The sequence below is a fragment of the Mustela nivalis genome (genome assembly GCF_964662115.1).
Source record: "Mustela nivalis genome assembly, contig: HAP1_SCAFFOLD_428, whole genome shotgun sequence".
NCBI lineage: Eukaryota > Metazoa > Chordata > Mammalia > Carnivora > Mustelidae > Mustela > Mustela nivalis.
In genome coordinates, this window is record NW_028136226.1 from 7,357 (window position 1) to 29,757 (window position 22,401).

Genomic DNA, 22,401 nt, shown 5'->3' on the forward strand with positions numbered 1-22,401 from the left:
GAAAGTAATTTATTAAGACACAATGAAGAAAAAAAATTGACAATGAGTTCCAGATTTTAAAAATCACTTGCCATTCAATCCAAATTGTGAGTTTGATCGGTTACCGAACACTTTATAATGCACCCCTGGTAATTTTACAGAGATTACGTTTTTCTTACCAATTCTTGATTATTCTGTCTTGCAATGCAGAGAAAGCTAACTAATTTAAAATAAACTTCCGTTAATTTTGATTGTTATAAACTTAAAATTGACTAATTTCCATATACAGAGTTTAAAATGTTCACAATTTACATTAAATATATATTCTGTGTATACCTTGGAAAAATTATACTGAAAATTGAAATTAAAATGATGTTGTATATAGCTGCAAGAAGCCGCCTGTCCCATTTCATCTTACTATATTAGTTGTGTCAGGTAATTTATAAAATCCCTGCTGCATAACAAATCTAATTTTTGTTGGAATGGGTAGTAATGTTTCTTCTTATTTCGAAATAAGAGTTGGTCTATGAGTGCCTCTGCAACTGTATTTTTCCTAAGTGGCTTCATGGTCTTGAACTGAGAAAGCTCAGAGCATTAAACATCAAAGTAATATATTTTGACATAATTAGACATCAAGGAAATGCAATTAAAATGACACTGAGATATCACTACACACTTACCAGAATGGCTAAAATAAAATATAATGACAAGCCCAAAAGAAAAAAATATACCATTTGACGATACACAATGGCAAGTTGTACCATAACTTAACCATCTCAGACTAGTGTAGTGTTAAATTTGTTTTTCTAAGCCATGTTTTGGGTCACTTACCACTTTTCAAGGATATAAAGTGCTATCATTTTACTTAAAACTGTGAAATTTGGTCAGATTTAAATTTCAATTTATGTTAAAACATTCTGTAAACTGTGTTAGACTTTGACATTTGTTCCCTCAGTTCAGTGAATAACACTATATCATATTCTGAAAAATACGCTAATTTTTATTTTGAAAAATATCCCTTTTTCCTCTATGAATTGGGCCATGGAGAAGGTGACACCGACTCGCTTCGCAAACTGCCTTGGTGAGAGACCCAGGCAGCTCCAGAGGTTTGGGACGGCCTGGGGTCCTCTTGGCCCACCCATGACTACTCCAGTCAAGTGTAGTGATCAGGCCTGGGTTGATGAGGAGTGGTTGCTATGACCTCAAAGCTTTGTGACATCACAGATGCTGGCTTCACTGAAGCAGCTGTCCCTCTCCCATGACCTTGGTGTCCTATGGCTTTAAGTAGGAAGCTCCGGGAAGGACAGAACAAGAGCCCTCTGAACCTGATCAAGAACTCAGGATGTCTTGTGGGTTAATGTCCAACTTCCCCTTTCTGGAGACATAGAGGAAGGAAAATGACATTCAGTATACCTTCCTTTAGGCCAACATATCCCCGGAGATGGCAAGGTGTCCTTTTCCACTACAATTTCTAGATATTTCAAGAAAAGGTGAGGCCTCGCGGGTATGAATAGCTCTCCGTGGGTTTTCTCGTCCTGTGGGTGAGAGCGTACTTTGTCAGCGTCTTTCGCCTATGCGTCTGTGATGACTAAGGTACGGAAAGTCCCTTTCCGAGGTAAAAGGTGATGGCATCGATATATGGTGCTGTCTGGGGCCTAGTCTCCTAGTGTTCTGAAACACACGGCTAAGGGATGAGGCCTCTGTCTACCTGGCTTTCCCTTAAATACCTTTGCAAAGTCTTTGAGGAGAGTGATATTCTGCATCTGAGCTAACTCTCAATGAAGAGGCCTGGACCGAAAACGTTGTCATTATTAGTTAACTGTACTTGTTGTGGTAACGGGTATAGACATGTGGACCAAGTCTCTTTAGTCAGAAGGAAAGGGACGGCCTATACCGACGGCTTGCAAGGCCCATTCGAGCAGACTTTTGGAGTGAGCCGCAATGCCTTTGCAAGGACTAGTGGATCAGGAAGTTTGGGTCCATTTCGGCACCACAGTATTCCTCTGTCGTCGAAGTGAATGAACCCCTGGACCTTGCCTTGACATGAATGTCCCATGCCCTGCTGTTGGGAAATGGAAAAGGAAGGGAATACTGACGGGCAAGAAGTCAGAGAAGGAGACCCACCAGGAGTGACTCAGGACTCTGAGAATCCAGCTGAGGTTTACCAAAAAGAGAACTGCTTAATGGGTAGTCAGGAGTTGTGGAATATATTAAGAGGAGCACTGGACGTACATGCAACTAAAGCATCCCTGAATACTCTGTCAAAAACGGATGATGGATGATAGGCAGGCTTTCTCAACAGAACAGCAACAAGAACAACATAATTTCAGAGGAAAACATTATGGCCCTCTCTAAACCAAAGGCAGTCACAGGAGAAAAGGAAATAATTATATTGTTTATTGTCTTTCCTTTATTGAAATGACATTCAATTGGTTTCCTAAAATGTCCTTTTTTGAATTGGGTCTTTATCCTTGTGAATTAGAGTTTACCCACCTCTTCCATCTCTGGATTTGATGAGAGGACATCACAATGCCTTCACTAAATACCTAGAGGAGTGGCTCAAGAAAATGTCTTGACCTGGCCTTCTGTGTGTTGGCTGGGGTTGGATTACTGCTTCAAATGGTTCCGTCACTACTAGAGCTGAGATTTTGTAGGATTACTGACCTAACTTGGATGTTCCTATGTGTCTGCGAATTTATCCTTTTCTCTCAGTTCTTGGATTTGCTAGCATAAATGTGTGGATGTGCCTCTTCGGTTTTTCTTTTTTCCTTTCTCCGAGTTGTCATGTGGTTTCATACTTGCAGCTGTGTGCTTGTCTCCCTGTTTTATCTCAGTAATGGCTTCTGTGGTTTGTTCGTGTTGTGAAAACTGAAGTGTGAGGTCTCCTGATTCATTTCCTATTGGTTTGTTTGTATTTCCTTAATTTTGATAATCACATGTATGATTTCAATTTTTCTGTTAACTTTGGAGTTCGGTTTTTCTTCATCTTGTTCCTTCAGTCGTCCTTATAGGGGGATTTCTTTTTCAGTGTTTTTAAATTTTGGAAATGCATGCTTTTAACCCTATATGGTTTCCCCATAAAATGTTTTGGCATCCTCCTCTAAGTTTCTTAGAATTCCTTCGTTCATGGCTCTTCTTTTCCTTTGGATTTTCTTTCTTGCATTCATTGCAGTTCGTGAATGTGTTGTGTTTTCCACTTTAGTGTCTGGCTGTATTTCCAATTTGAAAGTGATATCTTCCTGTTTTCATACCTTCGTGATGATAAGTGCACAGGATAGGTTTTGACTTCTCTTCCATGAATTATGACTGGATTTGGACTCGAGCTCATGACCTGCGATAGACAAAGTTAGGTCTGCTGCTGGGAAGAACATATCTTATTGTCCTCAGAGACGCAATCTTTCTCATCGATCCCCAAAGTTCAGGTGGTCTCGAGAGCCCATGTGGATGTCTGTTATTCCTTAGCACCTTCCCATCCAGATGATCTGTCCTGTGCTTAACGTAGATATCATAATTGCCAACAGTATTGGATAAAATTTACCATCTCCCTTCCTGTGTGTTCATACCTTCCAAAGTTTAGATACACCCTTGTTCGTGGTGTATATGTTGGCAATTCTTCCAGGTTTCTGTTGTTTTGATGCTCCATCAAGACAAAACAACTTCCGCTTATCTTTTGTCTCTCGAAGGCATAAAATGACTCTCGCTGACTTATGCACAAACACTTTGGCTCTCTTCTCCTTGGGAATAGCATAACCTACATCTTCCCTGTTTCTTCACTTGCAAGCTATGAGTATCTTTATAGTCGAAGGAAATCTCCTATGGTCAACAGAAGGACGAGCTAGTTTAATATTTGTTGTTTTCTTATGGATGTTTTCTACCTTTTTTTTTTTTTTGATTTGGAATTTCAACCACTGTTACAAACTGTTTGTATTGAAGGGAGACTTTAGTCCTGATACTGAATGTATTATTGATAGGTAATAGTTCACTTTCTCATTTCGGTTGGCTTCTGACTTGGATTCTATTTGCCTTTCACCTATATGGTATTTTCTTGGGGTTGCTTCATTGGTACGATTCCTCGCTTCCTTCCCATATTTTGCATGTCTTATCTTTGTGTGTTTGCATGTGCATGTGTTAATGCTGTGTGGTGTGTGTGTGTTTCACATCACAATTATTATTAAAATACGAGAGAATGGAATTCGGTCTCTTGTGGGTAGCAATTCAATTTGACATGCCTTGAAATCTCACATTCCATCAGTTTCAGGAAATCTCCTGCAAGGAATGTCATCTCTTGTCCTCTTCAAGTAACACGTGTTCTCACAAAACTGCTTTCCAAAGAACAGCACCATTTGAATTTCTCATTAGAGTCATACTGTTTGTACCAATACCCTTTCTTTTTCGTATGATTCTTGAGTGTCATGAGTTAGTGAAATCGTCTGTCTGATGTCGTTCTGAGAATGATAGATGTGACAAAGCCCAATGCTCTCCGCAAGACTGCCATAAGAGACAAGTGGAAGAATTCCTTCTTGCTTATGTCTCAGTACGAATTGCGGTGACATGGAGGAGAGTGAGATGGTAGTAGTGTCTAATAACCTCATGCTTGTCTTCAGCTATGAAGGCAACAGGAAGATGAACACAACAACTGCATTGGGGTGGAAATTGACCTGAAGCCTACAAGATAAACTCCACAGCGAAAGAAAACGGAAGTTGCAGAGATGATGGGAGAAGGTTGGAGACATGGCTCAGGGGATATTTGGTTGGTTAGTGGATCAGAGGGCTGGATCCCATGAAGAGTACCAAGGCACAGGAGAGCAGGGCACACTGGGAACCCACAAGGAACCTGTTTCCCAGTGCCGTTGACTGTGAGACGCAGAGGGTCTGAAGGGCACGAGTACTTTACAACACAAGTGTTGAAGGCTGAAGTTTTCCTATCAGCAGGCTTGGCACACATCAACTTGAAGGAACACCATCTTTTTCCTGCATATGACACCAACAAGCGACCAGGAGCAGACAGCCTGGAGACAATGATCAGAGAGAGACAATACTAAGTGACGCACTGGGAAGATGGTGAGTAGTGGGAGTGATTCCGTGAAAGGCAGTGTTCGTGGAGATGTCTCAATGTGGACATAATAAATTTTGGGCTCTCGCAACAGCAGCATCAAGACAAAGCTACTGGCCAAGACAGGTATGTGAGGACATAGGCTGCCTAGCCAGCCAACTCGAAATCCCGACAGTGGAATACTTGGAAAACTGCCTTCCTCAGTCCAAGATGCTTAGTCCAAGGACAACGACTCTCCCATAGGGGACGAGAAGAAAGCTTTGACCACATGTTCTCTTCTGAACACAGCATTCTGCAGGCCTGCGTTCTGCTGAGTTGCTCGAATTTCTCCTTTCACAGGCACACCAGAGCCCACCAAGGTAAACCTCTGCATATTCAACCTGGACCCTAAAAACAACAAACGGCCGGAAAGGAGAGCTACAGCAAATGACTGGCCTCCAGGACAGGGTCAGCCACAACACAAACAGCAGTGGCATGCATGCCACATACACACTCACAAACACACACACACGCACGCACTCAACAAAACTTAAGGGCCAGCCCTGGGTACTCCGGATCTCTTCCTCCTAAATAAATTACCCTCAGGTTAGAAAGCAGAATGAGTTTAACGAATACAGAGAGGTGACAGAGACTTAGATCCAATGCAAAGATGAAAAAATCAATTGATGCCCAGGTAAAGGAAGAAGGAATGATTATGGCTAGGCAATCAGAGTGAACCCTCTACATAGAAAACGCCCGATGCAGGATTGAAAGCAGGGGCCTGGATACTCGCTGTACGTCAGAAAACATAGGAGATATCAGAGAGTCTCGAACCACAGAGATAAAACTGATAAAGATAAAAGCACCTAAAGAACTCCTGAAGAGAAGATTGGTAGGAGACTGTACACTGCAGCTCCATGCAGGATCCCATGATCTTACCTCCAGAGGCTTTTCCAAAAATTCCAATGCTGTTTCAGTTCTCATCATTTGAATTCGGGTGGCCCTCCAAAGATAGGGTCCTTATTCAAAAGAGCGAGACTGATACAAAGTGAAGGTCAAGCAAACGTTAATTTTGCACAAAGCATCGAGAATCATATTGACCGGTCAGGGCCTTCTCTTGCAAAGAGGCAACCCCTCCCAGCCTCAGAGACTAACATTTATAGCGGTAGTTTAGCCAGGCTATACAGACGTGGCCAATGAGATAACAATACAGAAAAAACTGCACAGTCGTGCTAAGTCTGCTACACCACAAAAACAAAAATGCTAGGTAACACATGGGTGGACAATTGGATCTCAATTTACCCTAGTAGATATATGTGTGCCCCTCTAATGGGATGTCTTCACCTGGCCTGATTCACCCTTGTATCTAGGCTTTGAGAGTAAGCTCCTCTGGGAGGAGTAGGGTCAATTTTGTTTACAGCATGGGTTCAATATAAGTTTACTGCAGAAACACAAAATGACTCCCTCTGGCCTAGCGGACCTTATAATGAGTAGCTGTAGCATCCCTAGAAATAGAGCCAAAATGACTTCCAAATCTTCAAAACTGACGATTTACCAAAAGCAGATTCTACATCCTAGAACCTTAGGTCCAGAATGGACTCATGTACTTGGAGTCCACAGGAGCAAGCATGGAGCATGTTGGAAAAGACCCATAGCCCAAGTGAAGCCATCTGAAAGACTTCCGTGCCCGTTTCAGGAAGACAACTTGTATCTTCAAAAGGACGCATTGAAGAGGATTCAAATGTCAAAGAACCTGGAGCATTCCCACAGGGTCGTGCAGATACCCTCTGGAGGAGTACATGTAGATGTGACAGCACAAGCCTGCCTTCACCCTCTCATGAACATCCCCCAAATAGTTTCATGGGATAAGCAAACAATGCCTCTTGTGGAAGATGGGCATGTTCTAATGGAGGCAGCAGAAGATGAACAGTGGGACAACAAAGGGCCATTAGAGAGCCACAGACAGCGTATGCTACAGGTTGGTGAGGATATTCAGGAAGACAAGGAACTGGAGAATGAACATTGGAGCTCTGAGCGAAGGTCTAGCATTTGAGGATGGTGGGAGGTTCTCTGAACCTGGCTGCCTTCCATAGAGATCTAGGTCCAAATTAAAGAAAACATCCCCTGGCCACAGTCAATCCTTGTACCCCGGTTGTGTTTTTGTCTTTTTGTCAAACAATGCACATGCACATATTTGACAGAGAGACAGAGAGATCACAATCAGGGTGTAGAGCTGGAGAGGGAAAAGCTGACTTACCCCTGAGCAGGGAACCTGAGACCAGAGTCGATGCCAAGACCCTGGGATCATGAGTTGAGCTGAAGGCCGCCTCTGAACTGATAGACACAATCCATGACACAACCTTTGACTTCTGAATACGTCCTAGTTCTAGACGTGAACCACTGCTCTGTCATTGTTCACAAATGAAGGGGAAATGGATTTTGGCTTGGGCTGGTGTTGCTTGAGCAACCTGGCCTGCTTTGAGAGCTGGTATAGTTTGTCCTCTTGAGGTAAGTGATTTGGCTATGTACAAACTACACTCCCACGCATATTTAGGTAAAGAGAATTCCTCCATTGAATGAAACTATGTCTTGTGGTTCCATGCTTCTGTGGATGGTGATGTGAGTCCTCCTTGCCTCTGAATCTGGATCTCTGTTTCTGCTCCCAGATGAGGGACAGTTTTAGCTCTGAATTCTCAAATCCATGTTCAGCCCTCTTTTTTTTCTCTCACTCCTACTTCTCCTACAATAAGCACCTCTTTCTATTCCTTGGAGTCAATGACTTTCCTAAGCTCATTGTCATGTTTCATCATTCTTCCTTCTTTCTTTGGATTTGTTTCCTTATTTACCATTCCTTTTCTGCCAGGTCAAAAATTTGGTCCTTTGCTTCTGCCAGCTTCTTGGACTTTTCCTTCAGTCTGCTACCAATCTTTTCTTTAGAAATTCTTTATTTATTTTATTTTATTTTATTTTATTTTACTTTATTTTATTTCTATCAGTTTAATCTATGTGTTTTGAGACTCCCTGATATCTTTCTGCTTTCAATCCTCCATTGGGCGTGTTATATGTGAGGTTTCACTCCGATTACCTGGCCATGATAATTTCTTGTCTTCTTCCTTGGCAACAATTGATTCTTCCATCTTTGTCTTGGATATAGGTCTCTGACTCTTTCTCAGTATTTGAAAAATCCATTCTGTTTTTTATCCTGATGGTAATTTCTTTAGAAATAAGATATCATGGAGTGCCCAAGGGCTGGCCCTTGAGGGAGTCTCAGGTATGTGTGTGTGGCATGCATGCCCTATGCTGTTGTATCATAGCTGCCCCCTGTCCTTGAGACCAGTCATCTGCAGAGGCTCTCTTTGCCAGCCTTTTGGTGTGTTTGGGGTCTGGGCTGAATAGGCTGAGGTTTAGCTTGGTGGGATCTGGTGTGCCTGTGAAAGGAGAAATTCAACCTTCACAACAGAATGAATGCCTGTAGCATTCTGTGGTCAGGGGACAGCCTATGGACAGGGCTTTCTTCTAGTCCCCTATGGGAGAATCTGTTCTCTTAAAATGAAGCAAGTTGGACTGAGGAACACAGTACCCTATGTGTTCCATGGTTAGAATTTCGTGTTTGCAGGAGAGGCAATTAAAGCCCTCACCAACCTGTCTTTGGCCAGTAGCTCGGGCTTGATGCTGCCTGTGCGAGAGCCCCAAATTTCTTTTGCCCCCATCAAATCATCTCCAAGAACACTGCCTCTCACTAATGTACAGCCAGAACCCACCATCTTCCCACTGTGTCACCTGGTATTGTCTCTAATCGTGGTTTCCAGGCTGTCTTCACCTGGCTATTTGTTGGTGTTCTCTGACAGAGAAATACAGTGTTCTTTTGAGTTGATATGCCAAGGCTGCTGATCTAAAATCTCCAGGCCTCAAGGCCCTTTGTTGGCATGAACTAGTATGATTCAGACCCCCTGATGGTCAGAATCAATGGAATTGGAGAACGTACTCCTTGTGGGTTCCAAGTGTGCTCCGATCTCTTGTGGCTTTGCCCATTGCATTGTCTCACTGCCTTCTGAATTACCAACTTTCCACTTTTCCCCTAAACCATGTCTCCAGTCTTCTCCCATAGTGATTGCAACTTATTCTCTCTTTTGCTATGGAGTTTGCTTTGTGGGCTCCAGTTCATTTCTGCCATGTTGAAGTTGATGTGGTAATCTTCCTGTTGTGTTCCTGGATAAAGACAAGTCTGGAGTTACCAGACACTACTACCATCTCACTGTCCTGAAAAAGCCCCACAGAATCTTACCCAGCCATAAGCAAGAATGAATTCTTTCCACTTGCCTCATGTGGCAGAATTGTGGAGAGCATTAGCCTACGTCACATCTATCAGTCCCAGAAAGACAAATAACATACAATTTCACTCTCTCATGACTGTCAAGAGACATATGAAAAAGCAAGGGAAAAATGGACAAATAATACGACACTACCCAGGCACACAAAATGTGGTGTTTGTTGAGGTCAGGTTTGAGAAAATATGTGTTTATCAAAGAGGACAAAAGATGACATTCTTTGTAGGAAATGTGGCTGAAAGAGAGGGAATGTGAGTTTTCAAGGCATGTCAAATGGAACTGCTATCCATTAAATACCGACTTCCTATCTCCATCAATTTAATTATAATTGTTATTTGAAACACACTCAGCACACACACACACACACACACACACACACACACAGATAAGACACACAAAAGATGGGGAGGAAGTGAAGAATAGCACTAATGAAGCAAACCCAAAAGAAAAGAACTGAGAGAAAAGGATAAATTCCAAGACACATATTCACTCCAAAGATTAGGTCAGGAAACCTACAAAATCTCAGCTCTGTAGTAGTGACTAAAGCGTTTGAAGCAGTAATCAAACCCCTGTCAACACACAGATGGCGAGGTGCAAATCATTTCCTGTTCAACTCTTCTAGACATTTAGAGAAGGCAATGCCATTTTCTTCTCATCAATTCCACAAATGGAGGAGGTGGATGAACTCCACTTTACTAGTATAAAGACCCAATTCAAATAATGACATTTTAGGAAATAAATTATATTCCATTTCAATAATTAAACATAATAAAAATATAATTCTTTCCTTTTCTCTGTCTGTCTTCACCTGCATTTGAAAGGGCCAGCTTGTTTTTGTATTATTTTGTACTGTTGAGGAAGCCAGCCTGTCATCCATCATCCATTTTTGACAGAGTATTCACTGATGCTTCAGTTCCATATATGACCTAGTACTCCGCCTAAGATATGCCAGAACTCTTCAACACCCATTAGCCCGTTCCCTCATTCCCTGCATGTCTCTTTTTTCCTTGACTCTCAGCTTGATTCCTCAGAGTTCTGAGTTACTCCTGGTTTGTCTCCTTCTCTGACTTATCCCCTTCAGTTTTTCCTTCTTTCTACTAAGGGCCGTGGTATTCGTCCTAGGGCACATATGAGAGAAGCCATATGATATTTCCCTATGTCTCCTTGCCCATTTCATTTCACAAACCCAGTCCTGTGGCATTCATGCCAGTGCAAGAATCAAGAGTTCATCCTCCCTAATTGCTGAGGAATACTCTGTTGCCAATATGGACCACACCTTCTTTATCCACTAGTCTTTGCAAGGACATAGCAGCTCAATCCTCAGTTCTGTTCAAGTGAGCCTTGCAGACCATCGATATAAGCCATTAATTTTCCTTTGATTAAAGAGACTTGGTCAACAGGGTTATACCCATTAACACAGTAGGTAGAGATAAATAATGGTAACAAGGAGTGCTGTCCATTGCTCCTCCTTAAGGATTAGCTATAATGTATAATGTCACTCTATCATGCAAAGGATGACAAACCTCAGAGAGACGGGATGATATACCAGAGGACTTGTTGTTTCTGATATCTCTAGATATTTCAGAGGAAATAGGAAAACTTTGCCATCTCTGGAGAAAGGTTGGCCTAAAAGATCATTTTCCTGGGCCACTCTTCTAGGTATTTAGTGAAGGCATTGTCATGTCCTCTCATCAAATCCAGAGATGGAAGAGGCGGGTAAGCTCTAATTCACAAGGATAAAGACCCAATTCAAAGAAGGACATTTTAGGAAACCCACCCAATGTCATTTCAATAAGGAAAGATAATAAACAATATAATTCTTTCCTTTTCTCCCTGTGACTTCCTTTGGTTTTGAGAGGGCCACATTGTTTTCCTATGAATTGATGTTGTTGTTGCTATCTGTTGATAAAGCCTGCCTATCATCCATCATCCATTTTTGACAGAGTATTCACGGATGCTTTAGTTGCATGGACGTCCTAGTGCTCCTCCTAATATATGCCACAACTCCTGACCACCCATTAATCAGTTCTCTTTTCGGTAGCCCTCATCTGGATTCTCAGAGTCCTGAGTCACTCCTGGTGGGTCTCCTTCTCTGACTTCTTGCCCTTTATTATTCCCTTCCTTAAGTGGGCCAAGGTATTCCTCCCGAGGCACATATTGTGGGTAGCCATATGACATTTCCCTTTGTTTGCTTGCCTTTTCCATTTCCCAACAGCAGGGCATGGGACATTCATGTCAAGGCAAGGTCCAGGGGTTCATTCACTCGACGGCAGAGGAATACTGTGGTGCCGAAATGGACCCAAACTTTCTGATCCACTAGTCCTTGCAAGGGCATTGCGACTCACTCCAAAGTTCTGCTCGAATGGGCCTTGCAAGCCTTCGGTATAGGCCGTCCCTTTCCTTCTGACTAAAGAGTCTTGGTCCACATGTTTATACCCGTTACCACAACAAGTACAGTTAACTAATAATAACAACGGGTTCGGTCCAGGCCTCTTCATTGAGAGTTAGCTCAGATGCAGAATATCACTCTCCTCAAAGACTTTGCAAAGGTATTTAAGGGAAAGCCAGGTAGACAGAGGCCTCATCCCTTAGCCGCGTGTTTCAGAACACTAGGAGACGAGGCCACAGACAGCACCATATAGCGATGCCCTCACCTTTTACCTCCGAAAGGGACTTTCCGTATCTTAGTCATCACTAACCCATAGGCAAAAGACGCTGACAAAGTACGCTCTCACCCACAGGACGACAAACCCCACGGAGAGCTGCTTATACCCGCGAGGCCTCACCTTTTCTTGAGATATCTAGAAATTGTAGTGTAAAAGGACACCTTGCCGTCTCTGGGGATATGTTGGCCTAAAGGAAGGTATACTGAATGTCATTTTCCTTCCTCTATGTCTCCAGAAAGGGGAAGTTGGACATTAACCCACAAGACATCCTGAGTTCTTGATCAGGTTCAGAGGGCTCTTGTTCTGTCCTTCCCGGGGCTTCCTACTTAAAGCCATAGGACACCAAGGTCATGGGAGAGGGACAGCTGCTTCAGTGAAGCCAGCATCTGTGATGTCACAAAGCCTTGAGGTCATAGCAACCACTCCTCATCAACCCAGGCCTGATCACTACACTTGACTGGAGTAGTCATGGGTGGGCCAAGAGGACCCCAAGCCATCCCAAACCGCTGGAGCCGCCTGGGTCTCTCACCAAGGCAGTTTGCGAAGCGAGTCGGTGTCAACTTCTCCATGGCCCAATTCGTAGTATTTGGTCGTGAGTGTCAGCACCAGCCCTCTGGACCTCGGAGAAAGGCAAGGATCCCTCATTCCATCTTAGCCACGACAGGCCAAGAAACTAACAGACCACAAGCAAAGCCTCAGGGGAGGAAATCCGAGCCCTGCGTAAGGGTGAGACCCTCCCACCAAATCATGGAGCATCTCAACAGGAAAAGGTCCACCCAAGGGAAGCTCAAAGTGAACCCCCGCAACCGTGCCAAAGACATGTCTGGAATCTTCCACAGCAAGCACACGAGTACCTCGATGGTCTCCAGAAACGGTGCCAACAAGGCCTCCCAATCTTCCAAAAAGACCATGCATCCAAGGCAGACTCTACACCCTAGAACCTTAGGTCCAGGACGGACTCATGTTCTTGGAGTCCACAGAAGCCAACGGAGAGCATGTTGGAAGAGACCCAAGCCCAAGTGAAGCCATCTGAAAGACTTCGGTGCCCATTTCAGGAAGACAACTTGTATGTGCAAAAGGACGCATTGAAGAGGATTCGAATGTGGAAGAACCTTGAGCACTCCCTCATGGTGGATCAGCTACCCTCTGTGGAACTGCATGGAGATGTGGCAGCACAAGCCTGCCTTCACCCTCTCATGACCATCCCCCAAATGGTTCCATGCGATAAGCAAACAGTGCCTCTTGAGGAAGATGGGCATGTTCCAATGGAGCCCCGAGAGGATGCACAATGTGTTAACAAGGGGTCAGTACAGCACGACAGACAGCGGATGCTGCAGGTTGGTGAGGAGATCCAGGAAGGCAAAGAACAGGAGAATGAACAAGGAAGCTCCAAGCGAAGGTCGGGCATTTTAGGATGGTGGGAGGTTCTCTATACCTGGCTGCCCTCCATAGGAACCTAGGTCCAAATTCAATAAAACATCCTTTGGCCCCAGTCAATTATTGTGCACTGTTTTTGTCTTTGTTATCTTATCGAACATGCACATGCACGTTTGGACAGAGAGGCAGAGAGATCCCAATCAGGGGGTGGAGCTGGAGAGGGAGAAGCTTACTTGCCCCTGAGCAGAGAACCTGAGAACAGAGTCAATGCCAAGGCCCTGGAATCATGAGTTGATCTGAAGGCCGCGTCTGAACTGATGGACACAACCCGGGACCCAACAATTGACTTCTGAATACCTCCTGGTTCTAGACAGAACCGCTGCTCTGTCATTGTTCAGAAATGCAGGGGATAAGGATTTTGGCTTGGCTGCTGTTGCTTGAGCTATCCGGCCTGCTTCGAGAGCTGGTATAGCTTTTCCTCTTGAAGTCAGTGACTGGGCTATGGACAAACTATTCTCCGATGCCTATTTGCCTAAAGAGAATACCTCCATGCCTAGATTTTCCGGGGGGAATGGCACTATGTCTTTAGGTGCTCCGCTTCTGTGGAAGGTGTTGGGAGTTCTCTGTGCCTCTGATTCTGGACCACTTTCTCTGCTCCCAGATGAGGGGCCTTTCCAGCCCCGAGTTCTCTAATCTAGGATCAGCCCTCTTTTCTTTCTCTCACTCTTAATTCACCTACAAGAGGCACCTCTTTCATTTCCTTAGAGATTCCCTAAGCTCACTATCATGTTCCATCATTCTGCCTTCTCTCTTAGAATTTGCATCCTTATTTTCTAGGCTTGTTCTTCTCGGTTCCTAATTGGATCCTCCACTTCTACCATGTTCCCGAACTTTGCATCCAGTCTCCTGCCAATCTTCTCTTCAGGAGTTCTTTAGGTGTTTTTATCTTTATCAGTTTTATCTCTGTGTTTCGAGACTCTCTGATATCTCCTATGTTTTCTGATGTACAGCGAGTATCCAGGCCACAGCTTTCTATCCCGCATCGGGCGTGCTCTATGTAGAGGTTTCACTCTGACTGCCTAGTCGTAATCACTCCTTCTTCCTTTACCTGGGAATCAATTGATTCTTCCATCTTTGCATTGGATCTAAGTCTCTGTCACCTCTCTGTATTCGTTAAACTCATTCTGTTTTCTAACCTGAGGGTAATTTATTTAGGAGGAAGTGATCCGTGAGTGACCCAGGGCTCGCCCTTAAGGTTTGTTGAGTGCATGCGTGTGTGTGTGTTTGTGAGAGTGTATGTGGCATGCATGCCACTGCTGTTTGTGTTGTGGCTGACCCTGTCCTGGAGGCCAGTCATTTGCAGTAGCTCTCCTTTCCGGCCGTTTGTTGTTTTTAGGGTCCGGGCTGAATATGCTGAGGTTTACCTTGGTGGGCTCTGGTGTGCCTGTGAAAGGAGAAACTCTACCAACTCAACAGAACGCAGGCCTGCAGAATGCTGTGTTCAGAAGAGAACATGTGGTCAAAGCTTTCTTCTCGTCCCGTATGGGAGAGTCTGTTCTCCTTGGACTAAGCATCTTGGACTGAGGAAGGCAATCCTCCAAGTGTTCCACTGTTGGTATTTTGTGTTGGCTGGCTAGGGAGTCTCTGTCCTCACATACCTGTCTTGGCCAAGCTCTGTCTTGATGCTGCTGTTGTGAGAGCCAAAATTTATTATGTCCACATTGAGTCATCTCCACGAACACTGCCTTTCACGGAATCACTCCCACGACTCATCATCTTCCCACTGCGTCTCTTGGTATTGTCTCTCTCTGATCATTGTCTCCAGGCTGTCTGCTCCTGGTCGCTTGTTGGTGTCATATGCAGGAAAAAGATGGTGTTCTTTCAATTGATGTCTGCCAAGCCTGCTGATAGGAAAACTTCAGCCCTCAACACTTGTGTTGTCAAGTACTCGTGCCCTTCAGACCCTCTGCGTCTCACAGTCAACGGCACTGGGAAACAGGTTCCTTGTGTGTTCCCATGGTGCCCTGCTCTCCTGTGCTTTGGTCCTCTTCATGGACTCCAGCCCTCTGATCCACGAACCAACCAAATCTCCCCTGAGCCATGTCTCCAACCTTCTCCCATCATCTCTGCACCTTCCGTTCTATTTCGCTCTGGAGTTTACCTTGTAGGCTTCAGGTCAATTTCCACCCCACTGCAGTTGTTGTGGTCATCTTTTTGTTGCCTTCATGGTTGAAGAAGCATGAGGTTATTAGACACTACTACCATCTCAGTGTCTTCATGTCACCACAATTTGTACTGTGACATAAGCAAGAAGGAATTCTTCCACATGTCTCTTATGGCAGTCTTGCGGAGAGCATTGGACTTTGTCACATCTATCATTCTCAGAAAGACAATAAACAGACGATTTCACTAACTCATGACAGTCAAGAAACATACGAAAAAGAAAGGGTATTGGGACAAACATTATGACTCTAATGAGGAATTCAAATGGTGCTGTTTGTTGGAAGGCCGTTTTGTGAGAACACGGGATTCTTGAAGAGGACAAGAGATGACATTCCTTTAAGGAGATTTCCTGAAACTAATGGAATGTGAGATTTCAAGGCATGTCAAATTGAATTGCTACCCACAAGAGACCGAATTCCATTCTCTCGTATTTTAATAATAATTGTGATGTGAAACACACACACACCACACAGCATTAACACATGCACATGCAAAAACACAAAGATAAGACATGCAAAATATGGGAAGGAAGCGAGGAATCGTACCAATGAAGCAACCCCAAGAAAATACCATATAGGTGAAAGGCAAATAGAATCCAAGTCAGAAGCCAACCGAAATGAGAAAGTGAACTATTACCTATCAATAATACATTCAGTACTCAGGACTAAAGACTCCCGTCAATACAAACAGTTTGTAACAGTGGTTGAAATTCCAAATCAAAAAAAAAAAAAAATAGAAACATCCATAAGAAAACAGCAAATATTAAACAGGCTCGTCCTTCTGTTGCCCATAGGAGATTTCCTTCGACTATAAAGATACTCATAGCTTGCAAGTGAAGAAACAGGGAAGATGTAGGTTATGCTATTCCCAAGGAGAAGAGAGCCAAAGTGTTTGTGCCTAAGTCAGCGAGAGTCATTTTATGCCTTCGAGAGAAAAAAGCTAAGCGGAAGGTGTTTTGTCTTGATGGAGCATCAAAACATCAGAAACCTGGAAGAATTGCCAACATATCCACCATGAAAAAAGGTGTATCTAAACGTTGGAAGCCTATGAACACACAGGAATGGAGATGGCGACGTTTATCCAATACTGTTGGCAACTATGATATCCAGGTTAAGCACAGGACAGATCATCTGGATGGGAAGGTGCTAAGGAATAACAGACGTCCACATGGGCATTCGAGACCACCTGAACTTTGGGGGGTCCATGAGTAAGATTGCGTCTCTGAGGACAATAAGATATGTTCTTCCCAGCAGCAGACCTAACTTTGTCTATCGCAGGTCATGAGCTCGAGTCCAAATCCAGTCATAATTCATGGAAGAGAAGTCAAAACCTATCCTGTGCACTTATCATCACGAAGGTATGAAAACAGGAAGATATCACTTTCAAATTGGAAATACAGCCAGACACTAAAGTGGAAAACACAACACATTCACGAACTGCAATGAATGCAAGAAAGAAAATCCAAAGGAAAAGAAGAGCCATGAACGAAGGAATTCTAAGAAACTTAGAGGAGGATGCCAAAACATTTTATGGGGAAACAATATAGGGTTAAATGTGTGCATTTCCAAAATTTAAAAACACCGAAAAAGAAAGCCACCTAAAAGGACGACTGAAGGAACAAGATGAAGAAAAACCGAACTCCAAAGTTAACAGAAAAATTGAAATCAGACATGTGATTATCAAAATTAAGGAAATACAAACAAACCAATAGGAAAAAAATCAGGAGATCTCACACTTGAGTTTTGACAACAGGAACAAACCGCAGAAGCCATTACTGGGATAAAACAGGGAGACAAGCACACAGCTGCAAGTATGAAACCACATCACAACTGGTAGCAAGGAAAAAAGAATAACCGAAAAGGCATAGCCACACATTTATGCTAGCAAATCCAAGAACTGAGAGAAAAGGATAAATTCCCAGACACATAGAAACTTCCAAGATTAGGTCAGGAAACCTACAAAATCTCAGCTCTCTAGTTTAGACGGAAGCCTTTGAAGCAGTAATCCAACCCCTGCCAACACACAGAAGGCCAGGTCAAGTCATTTGCTTGGGCCACTCTTCTATGTATTTAGTGAAGGCATTGTCATGTCCTCTCATCAAATCCAGAGATGGAAGAGGTGGGTAAACTCTAATTTACAAGGATAAAGACCCAATTCAAAGAAGGACATTTTAGGAAACCCACCCATGTCATTTCAATAAGGAAAGATAATAAACAATATAATTCTTTCCTTTTCTCCCTGTGACTTCCTTTGGTTTTGAGAGGGCCACATTGTTTTCCTATGAATTGATGTTGTTGTTGCTATCTGTTGATAAAGCCTGCCTATCATCCATCATCCATTTTTGACAGAGTATTCACGGATGCTTTAGTTGCATGGACGTCCTAGTGCTCCTCCTAATATATGCCACAACTCCTGACCACCCATTAATCAGTTCTCTTTTCGGTAGCCCTCATCTGGATTCTCAGAGTCCTGAGTCACTCCTGGTGGGTCTCCTTCTCTGACTTCTTGCCCTTTATTATTCCCTTCCTTAAGTGGGCCAAGGTATTCCTCCCGAGGCACATATTGTGGGTAGCCATATGACATTTCCCTTTGTTTGCTTGCCTTTTCCATTTCCCAACAGCAGGGCATGGGACATTCATGTCAAGGCAAGGTCCAGGGGTTCATTCACTCGACGGCAGAGGAATACTGTGGTGCCGAAATGGACCCAAACTTTCTGATCCACTAGTCCTTGCAAGGGCATTGCGACTCACTCCAAAGTTCTGCTCGAATGGGCCTTGCAAGCCTTCGGTATAGGCCGTCCCTTTCCTTCTGACTAAAGAGTCTTGGTCCACATGTTTATACCCGTTACCACAACAAGTACAGTTAACTAATAATAACAACGGGTTCGGTCCAGGCCTCTTCATTGAGAGTTAGCTCAGATGCAGAATATCACTCTCCTCAAAGACTTTGCAAAGGTATTTAAGGGAAAGCCAGGTAGACAGAGGCCTCATCCCTTAGCCGCGTGTTTCAGAACACTAGGAGACGAGGCCACAGACAGCACCATATAGCGATGCCCTCACCTTTTACCTCCGAAAGGGACTTTCCGTATCTTAGTCATCACTAACCCATAGGCAAAAGACGCTGACAAAGTACGCTCTCACCCACAGGACGACAAACCCCACGGAGAGCTGCTTATACCCGCGAGGCCTCACCTTTTCTTGAGATATCTAGAAATTGTAGTGTAAAAGGACACCTTGCCGTCTCTGGGGATATGTTGGCCTAAAGGAAGGTATACTGAATGTCATTTTCCTTCCTCTATGTCTCCAGAAAGGGGAAGTTGGACATTAACCCACAAGACATCCTGAGTTCTTGATCAGGTTCAGAGGGCTCTTGTTCTGTCCTTCCCGGGGCTTCCTACTTAAAGCCATAGGACACCAAGGTCATGGGAGAGGGACAGCTGCTTCAGTGAAGCCAGCATCTGTGATGTCACAAAGCCTTGAGGTCATAGCAACCACTCCTCATCAACCCAGGCCTGATCACTACACTTGACTGGAGTAGTCATGGGTGGGCCAAGAGGACCCCAAGCCATCCCAAACCGCTGGAGCCGCCTGGGTCTCTCACCAAGGCAGTTTGCGAAGCGAGTCGGTGTCAACTTCTCCATGGCCCAATTCGTAGTATTTGGTCGTGAGTGTCAGCACCAGCCCTCTGGACCTCGGAGAAAGGCAAGGATCCCTCATTCCATCTTAGCCACGACAGGCCAAGAAACTAACAGACCACAAGCAAAGCCTCAGGGGAGGAAATCCGAGCCCTGCGTAAGGGTGAGACCCTCCCACCAAATCATGGAGCATCTCAACAGGAAAAGGTCCACCCAAGGGAAGCTCAAAGTGAACCCCCGCAACCGTGCCAAAGACATGTCTGGAATCTTCCACAGCAAGCACACGAGTACCTCGATGGTCTCCAGAAACGGTGCCAACAAGGCCTCCCAATCTTCCAAAAACACCATTCATCCAAGGCAGACTCTACACCCTAGAACCTTAGGTCCAGGACGGACTCATGTTCTTGGAGTCCACAGAAGCCAACGGAGAGCATGTTGGAAGAGACCCAAGCCCAAGTGAAGCCATCTGAAAGACTTCGGTGCCCATTTCAGGAAGACAACTTGTATGTGCAAAAGGACGCATTGAAGAGGATTCGAATGTGGAAGAACCTTGAGCACTCCCTCATGGTGGATCAGCTACCCTCTGTGGAACTGCATGGAGATGTGGCAGCACAAGCCTGCCTTCACCCTCTCATGACCATCCCCCAAATGGTTCCATGCGATAAGCAAACAGTGCCTCTTGAGGAAGATGGGCATGTTCCAATGGAGCCCCGAGAGGATGCACAATGTGTTAACAAGGGGTCAGTACAGCACGACAGACAGCGGATGCTGCAGGTTGGTGAGGAGATCCAGGAAGGCAAAGAACAGGAGAATGAACAAGGAAGCTCCAAGCGAAGGTCGGGCATTTTAGGATGGTGGGAGGTTCTCTATACCTGGCTGCCCTCCATAGGAACCTAGGTCCAAATTCAATAAAACATCCTTTGGCCCCAGTCAATTATTGTGCACTGTTTTTGTCTTTGTTATCTTATCGAACATGCACATGCACGTTTGGACAGAGAGGCAGAGAGATCCCAATCAGGGGGTGGAGCTGGAGAGGGAGAAGCTTACTTGCCCCTGAGCAGAGAACCTGAGAACAGAGTCAATGCCAAGGCCCTGGAATCATGAGTTGATCTGAAGGCCGCGTCTGAACTGATGGACACAACCCGGGACCCAACAATTGACTTCTGAATACCTCCTGGTTCTAGACAGAACCGCTGCTCTGTCATTGTTCAGAAATGCAGGGGATAAGGATTTTGGCTTGGCTGCTGTTGCTTGAGCTATCCGGCCTGCTTCGAGAGCTGGTATAGCTTTTCCTCTTGAAGTCAGTGACTGGGCTATGGACAAACTATTCTCCGATGCCTATTTGCCTAAGAGAATACCTCCATGCCTAGATTTTCCGGGGGGAATGGCACTATGTCTTTAGGTGCTCCGCTTCTGTGGAAGGTGTTGGGAGTTCTCTGTGCCTCTGATTCTGGACCACTTTCTCTGCTCCCAGATGAGGGTCCTTTCCAGCCCCGAGTTCTCTAATCTAGGATCAGCCCTCTTTTCTTTCTCTCACTCTTAATTCACCTACAAGAGGCACCTCTTTCATTTCCTTAGAGATTCCCTAAGCTCACTATCATGTTCCATCATTCTGCCTTCTCTCTTAGAATTTGCATCCTTATTTTCTAGGCTTGTTCTTCTCGGTTCCTAATTGGATCCTCCACTTCTACCATGTTCCCGAACTTTGCATCCAGTCTCCTGCCAATCTTCTCTTCAGGAGTTCTTTAGGTGTTTTTATCTTTATCAGTTTTATCTCTGTGTTTCGAGACTCTCTGATATCTCCTATGTTTTCTGATGTACAGCGAGTATCCAGGCCACAGCTTTCTATCCCGCATCGGGCGTGCTCTATGTAGAGGTTTCACTCTGACTGCCTAGTCGTAATCACTCCTTCTTCCTTTACCTGGGAATCAATTGATTCTTCCATCTTTGCATTGGATCTAAGTCTCTGTCACCTCTCTGTATTCGTTAAACTCATTCTGTTTTCTAACCTGAGGGTAATTTATTTAGGAGGAAGTGATCCGTGAGTGACCCAGGGCTCACCCTTAAGGTTTGTTGAGTGCATGCGTGTGTGTGTGTGTTTGTGAGAGTGTATGTGGCATGCATGCCACTGCTGTTTGTGTTGTGGCTGACCCTGTCCTGGAGGCCAGTCATTTGCAGTAGCTCTCCTTTCCGGCCGTTTGTTGTTTTTAGGGTCCGGGCTGAATATGCTGAGGTTTACCTTGGTGGGCTCTGGTGTGCCTGTGAAAGGAGAAACTCTACCAACTCAACAGAACGCAGGCCTGCAGAATGCTGTGTTCAGAAGAGAACATGTGGTCAAAGCTTTCTTCTCGTCCCGTATGGGAGAGTCTGTTCTCCTTGGACTAAGCATCTTGGACTGAGGAAGGCAATCCTCCAAGTGTTCCACTGTTGGTATTTTGTGTTGGCTGGCTAGGGAGTCTCTGTCCTCACATACCTGTCTTGGCCAAGCTCTGTCTTGATGCTGCTGTTGTGAGAGCCAAAATTTATTATGTCCACATTGAGTCATCTCCACGAACACTGCCTTTCACGGAATCACTCCCACGACTCATCATCTTCCCACTGCGTCTCTTGGTATTGTCTCTCTCTGATCATTGTCTCCAGGCTGTCTGCTCCTGGTCGCTTGTTGGTGTCATATGCAGGAAAAAGATGGTGTTCTTTCAATTGATGTCTGCCAAGCCTGCTGATAGGAAAACTTCAGCCCTCAGTGTTGTCAAGTACTCGTGCCCTTCAGACCCTCTGCGTCTCACAGTCAACGGCACTGGGAAACAGGTTCCTTGTGTGTTCCCAGGGTGCCCTGCTCTCCTGTGCTTTGGTCCTCTTCATGGACTCCAGCCCTCTGATCCACGAACCAACCAAATCTCCCCTGAGCCATGTCTCCAACCTTCTCCCATCATCTCTGCAACTTCCGTTCTCTTTCGCTCTGGAGTTTACCTTGTAGGCTTCAGGTCAATTTCCACCCCACTGCAGTTGTTGTGGTCATCTTTTTGTTGCCTTCATGGTTGAAGAAGCATGAGGTTATTAGACACTACTACCATCTCAGTGTCTTCATGTCACCACAATTTGTACTGTGACATAAGCAAGAAGGAATTCTTCCACATGTCTCTTATGGCAGTCTTGCGGAGA